This window comes from Belonocnema kinseyi, chromosome 2 (assembly GCF_010883055.1).
Source record: "Belonocnema kinseyi isolate 2016_QV_RU_SX_M_011 chromosome 2, B_treatae_v1, whole genome shotgun sequence".
In the NCBI taxonomy this organism is placed as follows: Eukaryota; Metazoa; Arthropoda; class Insecta; order Hymenoptera; family Cynipidae; genus Belonocnema; species Belonocnema kinseyi.
The window spans coordinates 95,060,449-95,074,957 of record NC_046658.1 but is presented as its reverse complement, the minus strand read 5'-3'; the positions used below and the strand labels follow the sequence as shown (position 1 = coordinate 95,074,957).

At 28.4% G+C, this 14,509-nt stretch overlaps 1 long non-coding RNA gene across 1 annotated transcript in view; it reads left to right on the top strand.

Annotated features, from left to right (window-relative positions):
- The window catches only part of LOC117168261, a 6,660-nt gene extending 4,930 nt beyond the window's left edge, over nucleotides 1-1,730 (top strand). The window contains exon 2 of the long non-coding RNA XR_004466476.1: nucleotides 1,525-1,730. This is a non-coding gene — a long non-coding RNA (uncharacterized LOC117168261). The remainder of the gene's footprint in view (nucleotides 1-1,524) is intronic.
- The last annotated feature ends 12,779 nt before the right edge of the window (nucleotides 1,731-14,509 follow it).

Below are 14,509 nucleotides of genomic sequence, written 5' to 3'. Positions count from 1 at the left end.
GTTTAAGATTCTAGTCTTTACTTATTATTAGTCAGGGAAAATGAAAAATTGGCCAGGAAAAAATTATGGATATTTTAAAATGAAGTTTTGCGGTAATCCTGATATAATATTCATGTTAGTAATTTATTTGGCTTATATTTATATTTACATTTATTTTTTTGCATTTGCTTCCTACAGGAGATTATCTTTTTAGTTATACAATTTATTATTTGTTTAAAAATTCAACAATGTTGTTGAGAATTCCACTTCTTGTATTCGAAATTAAGGTATCTTCGTAGACAATTTACTTCTTGTTTGAAACTCATATTTTGATGTTGAAAAATCAAACTAAACTCTTTTTTGGGTGATAATTCAACTTTTTTTTTATTTTATATTTTTAATTTAAAAATTCATTTATTTTAGTAGAAATTGCATCTTCCTTGGATAAAAATGCAATAGTTTGGTTAAAATTCTACAATTTTATTAAAAAGTCTTCATTTTTGGTTAAATATAAACTTTTTTGTTGCAAATTCAACTTTTTTGTTGAAAAATTGATCTATTTTATAGAAAATCTACTAGTTCTTTAAAATTTATATTTTGTTGTTGAAAGACAACTAAAATATTTTTTAGATGAAATTTCAATAATTTTTTGAAATCTTGTTTTTTTATTTAAGAATTAATCTGTTTTAGTAGAAATGTCATCTTTGATACAATTGCAACTATTTGATTGAATATTAATCTTCTTTAATGGAGGATTCAACTATTTTGTTGAAAAATTTGGTTTGAACAACTTTGTTAAGAAATCATTTTTTTGTTTAAAATTCGCCTTTTTGGTTTGTAAAATATATTTTTTTAAATTAAATTTCATCTTTTTGATTGAAATATAAACTATCACCCTTTTTTGTTGAGAATTCATCTTTTTAGGTTAAGAATTTAATTATCTTTTTCAAAACAATTTCATTTTATTGCAATTTCCATTCTTTTGTTAAAAAGTCATCTATTATGGTAGAAGATTCATTATTTTCTATTTAAAATAAATAAATACATTTGAAATTATTCCGTTTATATAAGATCCATTGTTTAAAGTATTGCAAGATTAAAATTCTGGTATTTCGATTTTAATGTTCAGAAGAACCAATAATAAGTCAAGAAAAAATCCGAGAATTCTAAAAATGAATTTTTCACCCTGCAAAGCATGCATTATCTTAAATACGAAAAATTTCCATTAGTTTCAATTGCCATATCGTATTATTTCTGGAAATAAAAAATTACGTACAGTAAGAAAGGAATATTTTGTTACGGTTCGTAACAGGGTGGATGGGAGCATTGGAGAGGGCCTAAGGATGAAATTATCTGATTTAAATTGAGAGAAACTATTTCTTTTTTACCTTATAATTAAAGATTTAAAAAAAAAGACTTTTTGTCATTAGATTCCAATTAAAAACCCTCCTTCTGTATAAATTCAGTTAACATTACGTATGCATTGCCTAAGGTCTAAGCTGTGGTCACGTAAGCTGAAATTTTATTGCCGACTTTTTTTTTTAGATGAGTGGACGATCGAGATGATGGGGATGGCGAATTAACTCGGGGCCCGCACCATTAGAGGAGTTAATTAATGGAAAATGCTCAACGCGGCGCGGGCAACAGGTCCCCAGACTTGGCAACGCCGCCACCAGTTAAAATGTAAACAGCAGAGCGTGGTACAGTCGATTGCAAAAATTTCTTCACAATAAACAACGTTAAGTATTTTATTTATGTCATTTACTGTACCGTTGTGATCTTTCGATTAATATCTGGGCGACTAAAAAATCTCGTAAAATAAGATTTCTGGCGCTTAAACATTCTCGAATAACAAAATTTCCTAATAATAAAATTCCCGAATTATAAAAATTCCAGAATGATAAAATTTTTGAAAAACAAAATTCCCGAATGATGGAATTCCGGAATATTAAAATTCCCTACATTTAAAAATGTTGCTAAATTTGCTAATTCCTGAATAATAAAATTCCCAACAAATAATTGTCAAATTATAAAATTCCCGAATTTAAAAAATTAAATTTTTTCCAAATATTATTTATTGATTAAAATACAACAATCAAATATTTTAATTAATCAAAATATTTTGGAAGTTTAAAGCTTCTAAAATTACTGTTTAAAATCAAATAGCAATGATAACAATAATAATGAAAAAATAATTTAAAAAACAGTATTTTGCGTAATTTTTTAAAAACTACTGTTATTTTAAATTCAGATGATAATTTTAGAAACTTTAAATATTAAAACTAATTTTGTCACACAAATATTTTGTTTTTTTTAATAAAAAAATATACTTATAAAAAATTGTAATTGTGGGAATTCAAGATATTTATAATTTGGAAATTTTCTCTCGGGATTTTTACTATTCGGTAATATTAGAAGAAAACTTCGTGAATTTTCTTACCCAGGAAACTTCTTCTTCGGTAAAATTATAAAATCTTCAGGAATTTTCCAATTTAGAAATTTTTCATTCGGGAATTTTCAATTCGTGAATTTTCTTATTCGAAAATTTTGTAATTCGGTAATTTTTCAATTCCAAAATTTTAAGAATTTCAATTAAGAATTCAGGCTTTTTTGAACTCCATTGATTGCAATAGTAAAACACATTGTATCTCAACGGAAAATTTGAAGGTTGCTATTTAAACGAAGAAAATTTTTAACCAAAACGAATTTTGCAGTCAAGAAAGAAAAAGTATTTCAACCTAATTGTTGAATTCTTAGCAAATGTTTTGTTTTTGAAAAAATATTTACAATTAGCTTTTATTGTTACCGAAAATTTCAAAACTATTGATTCATTTTTGCTAATTATTTGTACGGAAATTGCGAATAAGGAAACTCGAGTGAAAGATGATGAAATAAAGCTGGGATAAAAATTGATGAAATATAAATCGTAATTTTAATACACAATTAGTTTAGTGACTCCTACCTCATTAGTGAAAAAATTTACGGCTTATCATCTCTCTATAGCAAGATACATGAAGACTTCATAACATCTTGGGTACGCCAAAGAGTCTCTGATAACTTGCTCATATTTCTAGTTATCTCGGACAACAAAAAAAAAACAAAGGAAGAATAATTTCTGATTCTCATTACACATGTTTACATAACTATTTTCTAGCCAATACAATATTACATTCCGTCTAATTAAAAAATCAAATATTAGAAATTGAAGTTCCTTCCAAGTTTTCTTTTTTTCATTGATCATTCTTAAAACGAAACCCTCATTTCTAGGAATATCTTTTATTTCGTACAATTAATAATAATAACAATAATAATAATAATAATAATAATCGCCGAATTCATTCATTTAAGTTTTCAGTTTGTCATCTTATCAAATTAACTTCCATAAAAAATTGCTTCACTTGCAATGAAATACTATCATTCATTTTTAAGTAATTAATTTTGATAATTTAGTTTAAAATGATTACATTTAAAAACAAAATTAAATTTAAAGTGGTTGAATAAATTATCATTTAGGGCTTTATATTTAGGAATTTTGAGTTAGGAGTTAAAAGTTATGGGTTAGCAGTCGTGAGTGATTTGTGATTTCTAAGTTAAGACTTATGAGTTAGGAGATGTGTGTTAGGAGTTACGAATTAGGGTTTGTGAGTTAGAAGTTAAAATTTTTGAATTAGAAGTTGTGGTTAGGAGTTTTGAGTCAAAGTACATAGCTGTGAGTAATGAGTTGTAAGTTATCAGCTGTGGGTTAGAAGTTATGAATTATGAGTTAAGACTTATGGATTAATAATTGTGAGCTTATAGTTCTGAGAAGTTGTAAATTAGGAGTTAAGAGTTTGCAGTTAAAAGTTATGGGTTAGGAGATTTGCGTTAGAAATAGTAAGGTAGCCGTTGTAGGTTAGAAGTTGTGTGTTTTAGAGTAGTGATTTAGGAGTTAAAAGTTGTGAGTTGGGTGTTGTGAATTAGGGACTGTAAGTTAGAAGTAGCGAGCTAGAAATTATGACTCGGGAGTTAGAACTTTTGAGTTAGGAGCTGTGTGTTAGGAATTAAAAGTTGTAAGTTAAATGCTGTTAGTTAGGAGTTTTATGTTAGCATTATGAGTTATGAGTTACGATTTAAGAGTTGCAACTTAGGAGTTTTAGGTTAGAAGTTGTAATTTAAGAGTTAAGAGTTGTAAGTTAACATTGAGGGTTAGAAGTTATGATTTAGAAGTTGTGAGTTACGATTTATGCTTTAGGAGTTTTAATTTGGGATTTGTGAGTTAGGAGTTGTATTTTAGGAGTCGCGAGTTAGAAGTTACAATTTTTGATTTAGGAGTTTTGGATTAAGAGCTATGTATTAGGATTTAAAAGTTTGTAGGTAAAAATTTTAAATTAGGAGTTGTAAGTTAGCAGTTGTGGGTTTGAATTTTTTTTAAGGAGTTTTAAGTTTAAGAGTTAGGGCTTGAAAGTTGTGGGTTAGGATTCGTGAGTCAGGAGTTAGAAGTTTAAGTTATGAGTTCTGCGTTAGGAGCAGTGAGTTAGCAGTTATAGGTTGTGAGTTATGATTTAGGAGTTTTGCACTAGGATTTGTGATTGAGGAGTTGTGAGTTAAGAGTTGTGTATTAGGAGTTGCTAGTTAGAATTTAAAAGCTGTGAGTTAGGAGTTCTAAATTAGGAGCTATATTTTAGGAGTTAGAAGTTTTTAGTTAAAAAAATTTTATTTGGGAGTAGTAAGTTAACAGTTATTGGTTAGGAGTTATTAGTTGAGAGTTGTGAGAGAGAAGTTAGGAGGTAAAAGTTGTGGGTTGGGAGTTGTGACTAAGGAGTTAAAAGTTAGAAGTGGTGCGTTAGAAGTAGTGAGTTAGGAGTTAAAATGGATGGGTTGAGAATTAGGCATTGTGAGTAAGTATAATTTGTTAGATATACATTTTGAATTAAGAGTTATAGGTTAGCAGTTGTGGGTTAGAAGTAATGAGTTAGGAGTTTTAAGATAAGAGTTAGGAATTAAAAGTTGTAGTTTAGGAGTTCAAAGTTTGTGAGTTAGGAGTTGTACGTTACGAGTAGTGAGTTAGGAGTTAAAATTTGTGAGTTAGAAGTTGTGAATTATGAGTAGTAAGTTGGGACGTAACAGATGTGAGCTAGGAGTTGAGAAGTTAGGAATGGTGAGTTAGGAATTAAAAGTCGTGAGTTAGGAGTATTAAGTTAGCATTTTTAAGTTGTAGGACTTGTGAGTTAGGAATTTTAATTTGTTTAATAATGTTTTTTTAATTTGTTTATATGTCTAATGTATTTCTAATATTTCCTGCTAGTAGACTGTATAACTAAATTTGTGATTTTGCGGAAAATAAGAAAATCTTAGGAAAAGTAAAGAAATGTAGAATTCCAAGTATGTTTCCTTTCACTTCTGGATTTGACCCTCTCATCGTCAACTTTTCCTTTCGTTTATTGTTCTGTTTATTTTTTCTTGGGCGCCTCTCCTATTCACTAATAAACAGCACTTAGAGAAAATCGTTACGAAAGCACTTGCAGGAGAAGGGCTTGCATAGACTCACAGAGAAGAACTCAACTCTCGTGGAGTCGAGGACACTTCATGCGTCGATTACGAAGCGAATTTGAAGAGCAGTGACGGGTCTGTTTTGACAGGATGTTTTTTTTCTGGTCATTGTCAGTTGGCACAATCGATCATCAGAACCAAAATTTATAATAAGACCCAATCTGCATTACATGCACCTTCTACTCCACCCTGTTCAACCAACACTAATAAAAATGAATGCATAATAAAAATAACATCATAAAGAATCAGTAAAAATCATTTCTTATCGCTTTCAATTATTCTCGTCTGATCATTTTCAAAAAAATATGACTTGTCCAAAGAAAGTTATCCAGAAAATGTTATGATTAATTGTGAAGGAGGTAGTTTGAAATATAATTTTGATTTATAAGCCTTTTTCCCATCAAATACTTTAATCTTCACTCGAAAAGACCAATTTAAAAAAAAAATTTTTAAGAAATAATTGTCAACCAAATAGTTGAAGTTCTTACCAAAATAGTTAAATTTTCTTTCTTAAAAAATAACTCTTTTACAAAATTGTTGAATTTCCATCCAAAATATTAAATCGAGTACTTGAATGTTCAACTTAAAAATATAACTCTTCAACCAAAAATGGAATAATTATATTTTCAAAGCACAAAATTAAGTTTTTATCCAAATAAAAAATTCAACAAAAAAGTTAGATTTTTGACCAAGGAGATGAATTTTGAACTATAAAATGATGCATCTTGAATCAAAATAATGATTTTTTAACAAAGTAGTTAGGCTTTCTACCAAGTAGTTGAATTTACATGTAAAAACGATAGATTCACAATCATAAAGGGAATAGTTCAATTATAAATTCATAAAAAAATCATTTTGAAAACAAATTTTAACCAAAAAGAAGATTAATTTTTACTTTTTTGACTACAAGGCAATTTGAGCTTTATTAAAATTTGATTCAAAGTTGATTTGAGTCACAATCAATTCTCTTTTATTTATTTGAATTCAATTGACTACATTTGAATTACATTGAATATATTTTAAGTATTTATTGATCTATCTTAAATTTTCTCTAAACTCGCTTGAAATATTTCCAATAATTAATTTGAGTCACAATAAATCCTCTTTTAATTAATTTGAATTAAGTCGAATGAATTTTCAGTTATCGTCAATTTTCTTTAAATTTACATGAATTACCTAGAATTTCCCTTGAATTCACATTATTACACTTCAATTCACCAGAATTCGATTAGAATTCATTTTAGTGTAATTAATTTACTTTTTATTAATTTATTTTAATTAAATTGAATTTCCTTGAATAAATTCTAATTACTTATTAAATTCCTTTAAATTGTCTTGAAATTCACTTTAATGAACAGCAACTTACTGGCATTCGGCGAAATCGCTACAAATTATCTTGTCATTAATTTGAATTATGTTGAATACGCTTCAATTATTTTTAATTCTCTTGAAATTCACATCAATTATTTCGAAAAATTTAGTTAAATCAAGTGACAATAAATCCTATTTTAATTTATTTGAAATAAATGGAATATATTGAAATCATCCTAAATTCTCTTTAAATTCACTGTACTGACTTTAAATTCATCGAAATTTAATTGAGGTTCACTGGATACCTTTTGAATTAAAATAAATTATATTTGAATTCGCTCGAACAACATTGAATTAATTAATTAATTTGCACTCTCTTAAAAATTATTTTAATTTATCGTAATTCAATTGATTTCAATTCAGTTTAGCTAAGTCACGACAAACCCTCTTACAATTTATTTGAATTAATTGAATACAATTGAATTATTTTCATTTATTTTAAAATTTACTTTTCCAAACTTGATTTAATCGAAATTCAGTTGAGATTCACTAGATACCGTTTGAATTATAATAAATTCTATTTTAATCCACTAGAACAACATTGAATTATCTCTTGAATTAATTAATTAATTAATTTGCACTCTCTTAAAAATTATTTTAAATTTAATTTATCGTAATTCAATTGATTTCAATTCAGTTTAGTTTAGTTTAGTCACGACAAATCCTGTTACGATTTATTTGAACTAATTGAATACATTTGAATTACATTCATTTCTTTTGAAATTGACTTTTCGAAACTTTATTCAATCGAAATTCAATTTATTTCAATTAAACTGAGTTAAGTCAGAACAAATCCTCTTTCAATTACCTTCAATTCTCTTGAAATTCATTTACATGAACTTGATTTAATCAAAATTAAATTGAATTGAGTCGAGTCCCAGTAAATCCTCTTTTAATTAATTTAAATTAATTGAATTCATTTGACTTACCTTCAATATCTTACATTGAGTCACATAAAATCTTCTTTACTTTTATTTGAATTATATTGAATACATTTAAATTACCTTAATTGTTTTGAAATTCACGTTTATAAACTTGAATTCATCGAAATTCATTTGAGTTGAGTCTCAATAAATCCTCTTTTAATTAATTTGAATTAATTCAATACATTTGAATTAGCTTCAGTACTCTTGAAATTCAATTATATGAACATCAATTCATCAAAATTCAATTGATTTCAATTTAGTTGAGCTGTGTCACAACAGATCCTCTTTTAATTCACTTTAATTCATTAGCTACATTTAAATTACCTTTAATTTACTTCAAATTCACTTTTATGGCTTTGAATGTATCAAAATTCAATTGACTTCAATTGAGTTGTATTATTTCACAACAAATCCTCTTTTAATCCAATTTCATTTATTCAATAATTTTGAATTACCTGCAATACACTTGAAATTCAGTTTTATGAACTGAAGTTCATTGAAATTCAATTGGTTTCAATTCCGCTGAGTTGACTCGCAAAAAATTCTCTTTTAATTCATTCGAATTAATTCAATACATTTGAATAACCTTCAATACTCTTAAAATTCACTTTTATGAACGTGAATTCGTCGAAATGTAATTGATTTAAATTCAGTTGAGTTGAATCACAACACATCCTCTTTTAATTCACTTTAATTAATTGGATACATTTGAATTACTTTCAATTCTTTTGAAATTCACTCTAATAAAGTTTATTTTATCAAAATTCAATTGATTTCAATTAGCTTGAGTCACATCCTCGCTTAACTCACTTTAATTAATTGAATATATTTTTATTACCTTCGATTTACTGTCAATTCACTTTTTATGGATTTTTAATTAATTATAATTCAATTGACTTCAATTGAATTGTATTAAGTCACAAAAAATCCTTTTTTAATTTATTTGAATTAATTCACTACATTTGAATTACCTTCAATTCTCTTGAAATTCACTCTAATAAACTTGATTTTATTAAAATTTGATTGATTTCAATTGACGTGAGTCACATCCCTTTTAACTCACTTTGATTACTTTAATATACTTGAATTACTTTCAATCCATTTTAAATTTATTTTTATGAATTTGAATTTATCAAAATTCAATTGAATTGTATTAAGTAACAGAAAATCCTCTTTTAATTAATTTTAATTAATTCAATACATTTGACTTACCCTAAATTCTCTTGAAATGTACTTTTACGAACTTGAATTTACCGAAATCCAATGAAATTAAATTCAGTTGAGTTGAGTCACAATAAATTCTTTTTAATTTTATTTGAATTAAATTTACTCCATAATAATATCCTCGAGCTCATTTTCGATTCACTTGAATTACTTCGAATTATCTTCAAATTCACTGAAATTCAGTTATAATTTACTTTATATTAGTTGAGTCGCAAAAAAGACTTTTAATTTCCTCGAGTGGAAGTTCTTAATTAATTAAATTTGTTACAAATTTATTTGGAAAACTTTTGCTTTATTTTCAAATCATTTAATTAAACTTAGAATCATCGCGTCAATTTTAACTCTAAAAATAAAATTTAAAATAATTCTTTTAGTTTATGCGTAATGTATACAGGAGCCGCAACAATTTTGTTCAAAAAATCAATTTAGAACCCACATTTTCTACACGATTCCATCATCTATATTTACACAAGTCCCTGAATTCTTACCAGCCTAAAAATTGCTTAAAAAATGTACTTGTTATAAAACGGTTTCTCGGATGAGATCTGGCTGGCTAAAATGAGTGGACCTCGGAGAGGAATGAACCAAAATAATAAGAGGTATTTTGTATAGCCCTGGACGGTGGATGGTCCGGGGACCGAAGGGAGAAGGGGCCCAAAGAGCAGGTCCTTAGACCCCTTGAAAAATGAAACTCGGAAAGGTCCAGGGCCGCCGACTGAGCGCTCGACTCAGACCACAAGCAGAACCCATCTCCAATTCTCAAACCCAAACCATATAACCTGTGTCAGAAGAGAACTCGAAAAGGCAAATTTCGCATCTTGATCCATCGCAGACGCATGCATGGGGTCTGACTGACACCGATCTGGGGATTCTGGGACCACTGAAAGACGAGACTTTTCTTTTCAAAAATCCACTGCCTTCACCATGTGACGACCAGGAGTGCATTATTTTCTCTTTCCAACATATGCGAACGAATTCCAAAACAAAGCAAAAAAAGAAAGCGAAAAAAATAGAATAACCGCAGCTGTGCAAGATTTACACAATAACGAAAGTCTAAAATTAAAATTACCACAGTTTCACTTTCAAATTTAAAAAATTTTGAGAGGTTTTTAATGTGGGAGGTATTTTAACTATAATTTGTTTTAAATACGTATGGACCTAAAATCATAAGTCCCAAAAATATAAGGACTAAAATAAGGTATCAAACGACTTCTAACTCGCAAGCTCAAAAAATAAAAGAAATTAAAGTCATTTTCAAATTTTTCACTGTTTTGGAATGCAAATTTAAAGTCGCAAGACCCAAAACCATAAACCCAAAAAATATATAGGGCACAATATAAGGTCCCCAAACTGAAAGGTATAGTCAAACTATCTATAGCTAAATTTTGATTTTCCACGTTAAAGAAAAAACTAAATATAGGTTTATTCTAAATTTAATTTTAAATGTTTTTAATCAGCCTGCTCATTCTGGAAATCGATCTTTTTTCGGGACTTAAGAACCAGAACCAGAAAGTGTTTCAACAATAAGATTTACAAATATTTGATAATTTCAAACCGCAATTCTATATTCGTAAGGCCCAGCACCATAAGACCTAAAGCTATGAAACGCAAAATAAAGTAACACAAATAAAGCTCAAAAATATTACCCAAATTTGAAAAAAGTCCACCGTTATTTCTTGACCTTTCCTTTTTTGAAATTTATATTTTTTTAGGACTGAAGATAGATGCACATGAGGTTTCTTTATAGGTAAACGCAGAACATTATTTTGCGTGAATTGAAGAAACCTTTTCTTTAACATACTTTTTCTATTTGACTGAAAATATCTTCAAAAATAGAAAAATCATTTTAAATTACAGAAAAACTTGCATGACAATAAAGAAAACTATTTCTTTGAAACAAGGGAATTTGCTTGACCCAAAAGAAATTTCCATAAATCAAAGAAAATTGTCTTTTACTAAATGGTCCTCAGGGACCATTCGAGGTCATATTACGTAAACATTCTGAGAGGTTCAGAACCGTAAGAACTAAGAGGATAAGTCCGAAAAATATAAGAACGAAAATAAAGCCCAAAACCACAAGCCATAAATCTTGAGGCCCAAAAATATAAGGTCCAAATTCAATTTTTTCATTTCATTCCTTAGCCTTCATATTCTTGAAAATTTTTTGTTTTTGAACTTGACAATAGAAGTAAATTAAGTTTCAATGTAGCAAAGAACCGTAAAACCTCACTTAAAATAAAGATTCTTGAGATCAATTAAAATTTCTTTGAACCAAACAAAATATTATTTAAGTGTTAGCCAAAGAAAAGTTCCCTTGAAGAAAATTTTTCTTTAATGTGCATTCGTTTCCTTCAACTTGAAGTAATTTTTGGTTGAATAACAAAATATATGATAATGAAACAGTTTCTTTAACTCAAGCTCGAACTCAAGAAAAATGTTTTTCTGAGTGTAAACCAGAAGTCCCAAAAATATAACGATTTCTGTAAAATTTTTAGTTAGTTTGGGGATGTTTTCCTGATATATATATATATAATAATCTTGGAAAATTTTCCTAACGATTTTGGTAATTTTTTTATTAATTTAGGAATTTTCTGCAAAATAGTTTCAATAAAATTCCTTATTGATTTCATTAGGTTTTTCAAGTACATATTTAGGGAATATTTTGAGAAATAACTTTGGGAAAAATTTATAACAATTTCCGAATTTTTTTTCTTATTTTTAAAATGTTCTTCTGAATAGCTTCAGGAAAATTCTATAATGATTTTTACATTTTACATGTTTAGGGGATTTTCCCGAAAATAATTCTGGGAAAATTTGCTCAAGATTTTTGTAAATCCTGTAGTTATTTCAGGAATTTTCCCCAAAATAGTTTCAGGCAAATTCCATAACGCGTTCGGTAATTTTTTTAGTTATTGTGGGAATTTTGCACAAAATGGTGGGAAGCAAAAACGTATGTACTGAATTTTTGAAGGCTCAAATGAAAAACATTTTTTTTCAACCGAATTTATAATTTCCGTACACAAAAACAATATTTCCTACATAAGCGATAATTTTGCTCAAATATTGGAATTTTTAAAACATTTCAATATGAAAATTACAAATGGTTAAGAAAACATTCCCTATTATATTAAAAAAATTTTGTACCGCACACTGGTAAAATTACTTTATAATTTCTAAAATTACAAAGCATAGTATAATATTCTCTTTGAAAACGATAATTTTTCCGAAATAGTTCAATAAATTTCACCATCTAAAATAGCTTTAATCATCTACAAAATTATGGGACATATTCCTGAAATTTCGTACAAGGTCCAAATTAAATCATTTTCAATGTTATTGCTTGCCCTTTCCATTCTTGAAATTTATCTTTTCTCAAATTTTTCGTTATACTAAGTCGCAAGTCTTAAACCGTAAGACCTAAAAAAACAAGGCCCCTAAACTAAAAGTCATCATGACCCGTTAGGTCCAAACATATATCGCCTGAATTGAATTTTTTTAAGTGTTATTCTTTAGCGTTCCCATTGCTGAATTTTTTCCTCTTTTTTGGGACCTAAGAATATACGTAAATCAAATTTCCTTCCAGAAAAATATTTTTGAAGTGGGATCAGTATAAACCAGAAAGTATTTTAAAAATTGTATTTTTCAAAGTCCCAAAAATATAAGGCTCAAATCGAAAAAATGTCATTACTATTTTTTAGACATCCCATTTTTTAAATTTATCTCTTTTCTGCGAGCTAAGAATAGAGTAAATTAAATTTCCTTCTAGGAAAATATTTTTGAATAATTGGCCAATAGAAACCAGAAGGTAATTAAAAAATATATTTTTTAATTACCATATATCAATTACCATATATGATTTTTTAAAGTACTAACAATATAACTCCAGAATTGAACATTCTTTAATGTTATTCCTTAGCGCTTCCACTGTTGTACTTTTTTTGTAGTACCTAAATATAGCAATAAATTGAAGTTTCCTATAGGAGAAGATTTTTGAAAGTGGGATCAATATAAACCAGAAAGTGATTTAAAAAATATGATTTTTTTAAGTCCAAAAAATATGAAACTTAAATTGAAAAATTGTAATTGCTATTCCTAATCCTTCCTATTCTTAATTTTTTATCTGTATTTTGGAACTCAATAATAGAAGTAAATTAAATTTCCTTCTAGGAAGAGATTTTTGAACGTGGGATGAATAGATAAACCAGAAAGTATTTAAAAATATGATTTTCCAAAGTCCCAACAATATAAGGCCTGAATTGAACTTTTTTATTTGAGCCCTATTTATAGAAATAAATTAAATTTCCTTCTAGGAAGAGATTTTTGAACGTGGGATGAATACATAAACCAGAAACTGTTTAAAAAATATGATTTTCCAAAGTCCCAACAATATAAGGCCTGAATTGAACTTTTTTGTTTGGGCCCTATTTATAGAAGTAAATTAAATTTCCTTCTATGAAAAGGTTTTTGAATGGGGGATCAATATAAGCCAGAAAGGGGTTTAAAATTTTGATTTTCCAAAGTCCCGACAATATAAGGCTCAAATTAAAAAATTGTCATTTCTCTTCCTTAGCCTTCCCATTTCTTAAATGCATCTCTTTTTTTGCCCTAAGAATAGAATTAAACTAAATTTTCTTCTAGGAAAATATTTTTACATCTAAAATCAATATAAACCAGAAAGTGCTTAAAGAAGATGATTTTCAAAAATCCCAAAAATATAAGGCTCAAATTGAAAAGATGTCACTGCTATTCCTTAGCTTAGCCTTCCCATTTTTTGAATTTATCTCTTTTTTGTACCAAAGAATAGAAGTAAATTAGGTTTCCTTGCAAGAAAAGATGTTTTGGGGCTTCGAAGGGCATCGTGTAAGTCGTAAGAAAATCCTTGTTCAGGGACAAGTTTAAACTTTAAAGTTTAAAGTCACATTACCCCCGACCAGATCCGGAGTCAGGGAAGTAATGGATGTGTAGAGAAAAGTCCCCTGTGGTGTAAACGACCGAGCAGGGAAATTTATTTGATGGAATGGATGCAACCGGACCCGAGCCCTAGACAGACCCAATAATAATTGCTGACCTGGGCCAATACAAGTTTGGAGGGACGAGCGGGGTGGGTTCTGGATGGCCTCATATGTTGCCTTCACGATGTTCACCGTATCGAATGCTCAACCGGATTCGACCGCGACGCATTGCTGCGACGTTAATTTTTGTTTATCTAAAACGACCCCGGGGGCGTGCACGGATAAATGGAAAAACGAGAACTGATACCGAGAAGTGAGTGGTGACGCTAAAAAGCACCAGAGCCATTTCATAAACAGGTTTACTGCCCGACCTAAACCTTCTCGAAAAATATCCTAAAAAGATAAACAACAGTTAGGTCATTTCTAATTTAAAATAATTGTTGTATACCTGCTTCAGTAAGGATTAGGGAAAAGGATTTTAAGAACCGCATGCTGCGCCCAAAGGGGCGAAATCGCAAGCCTTGATAC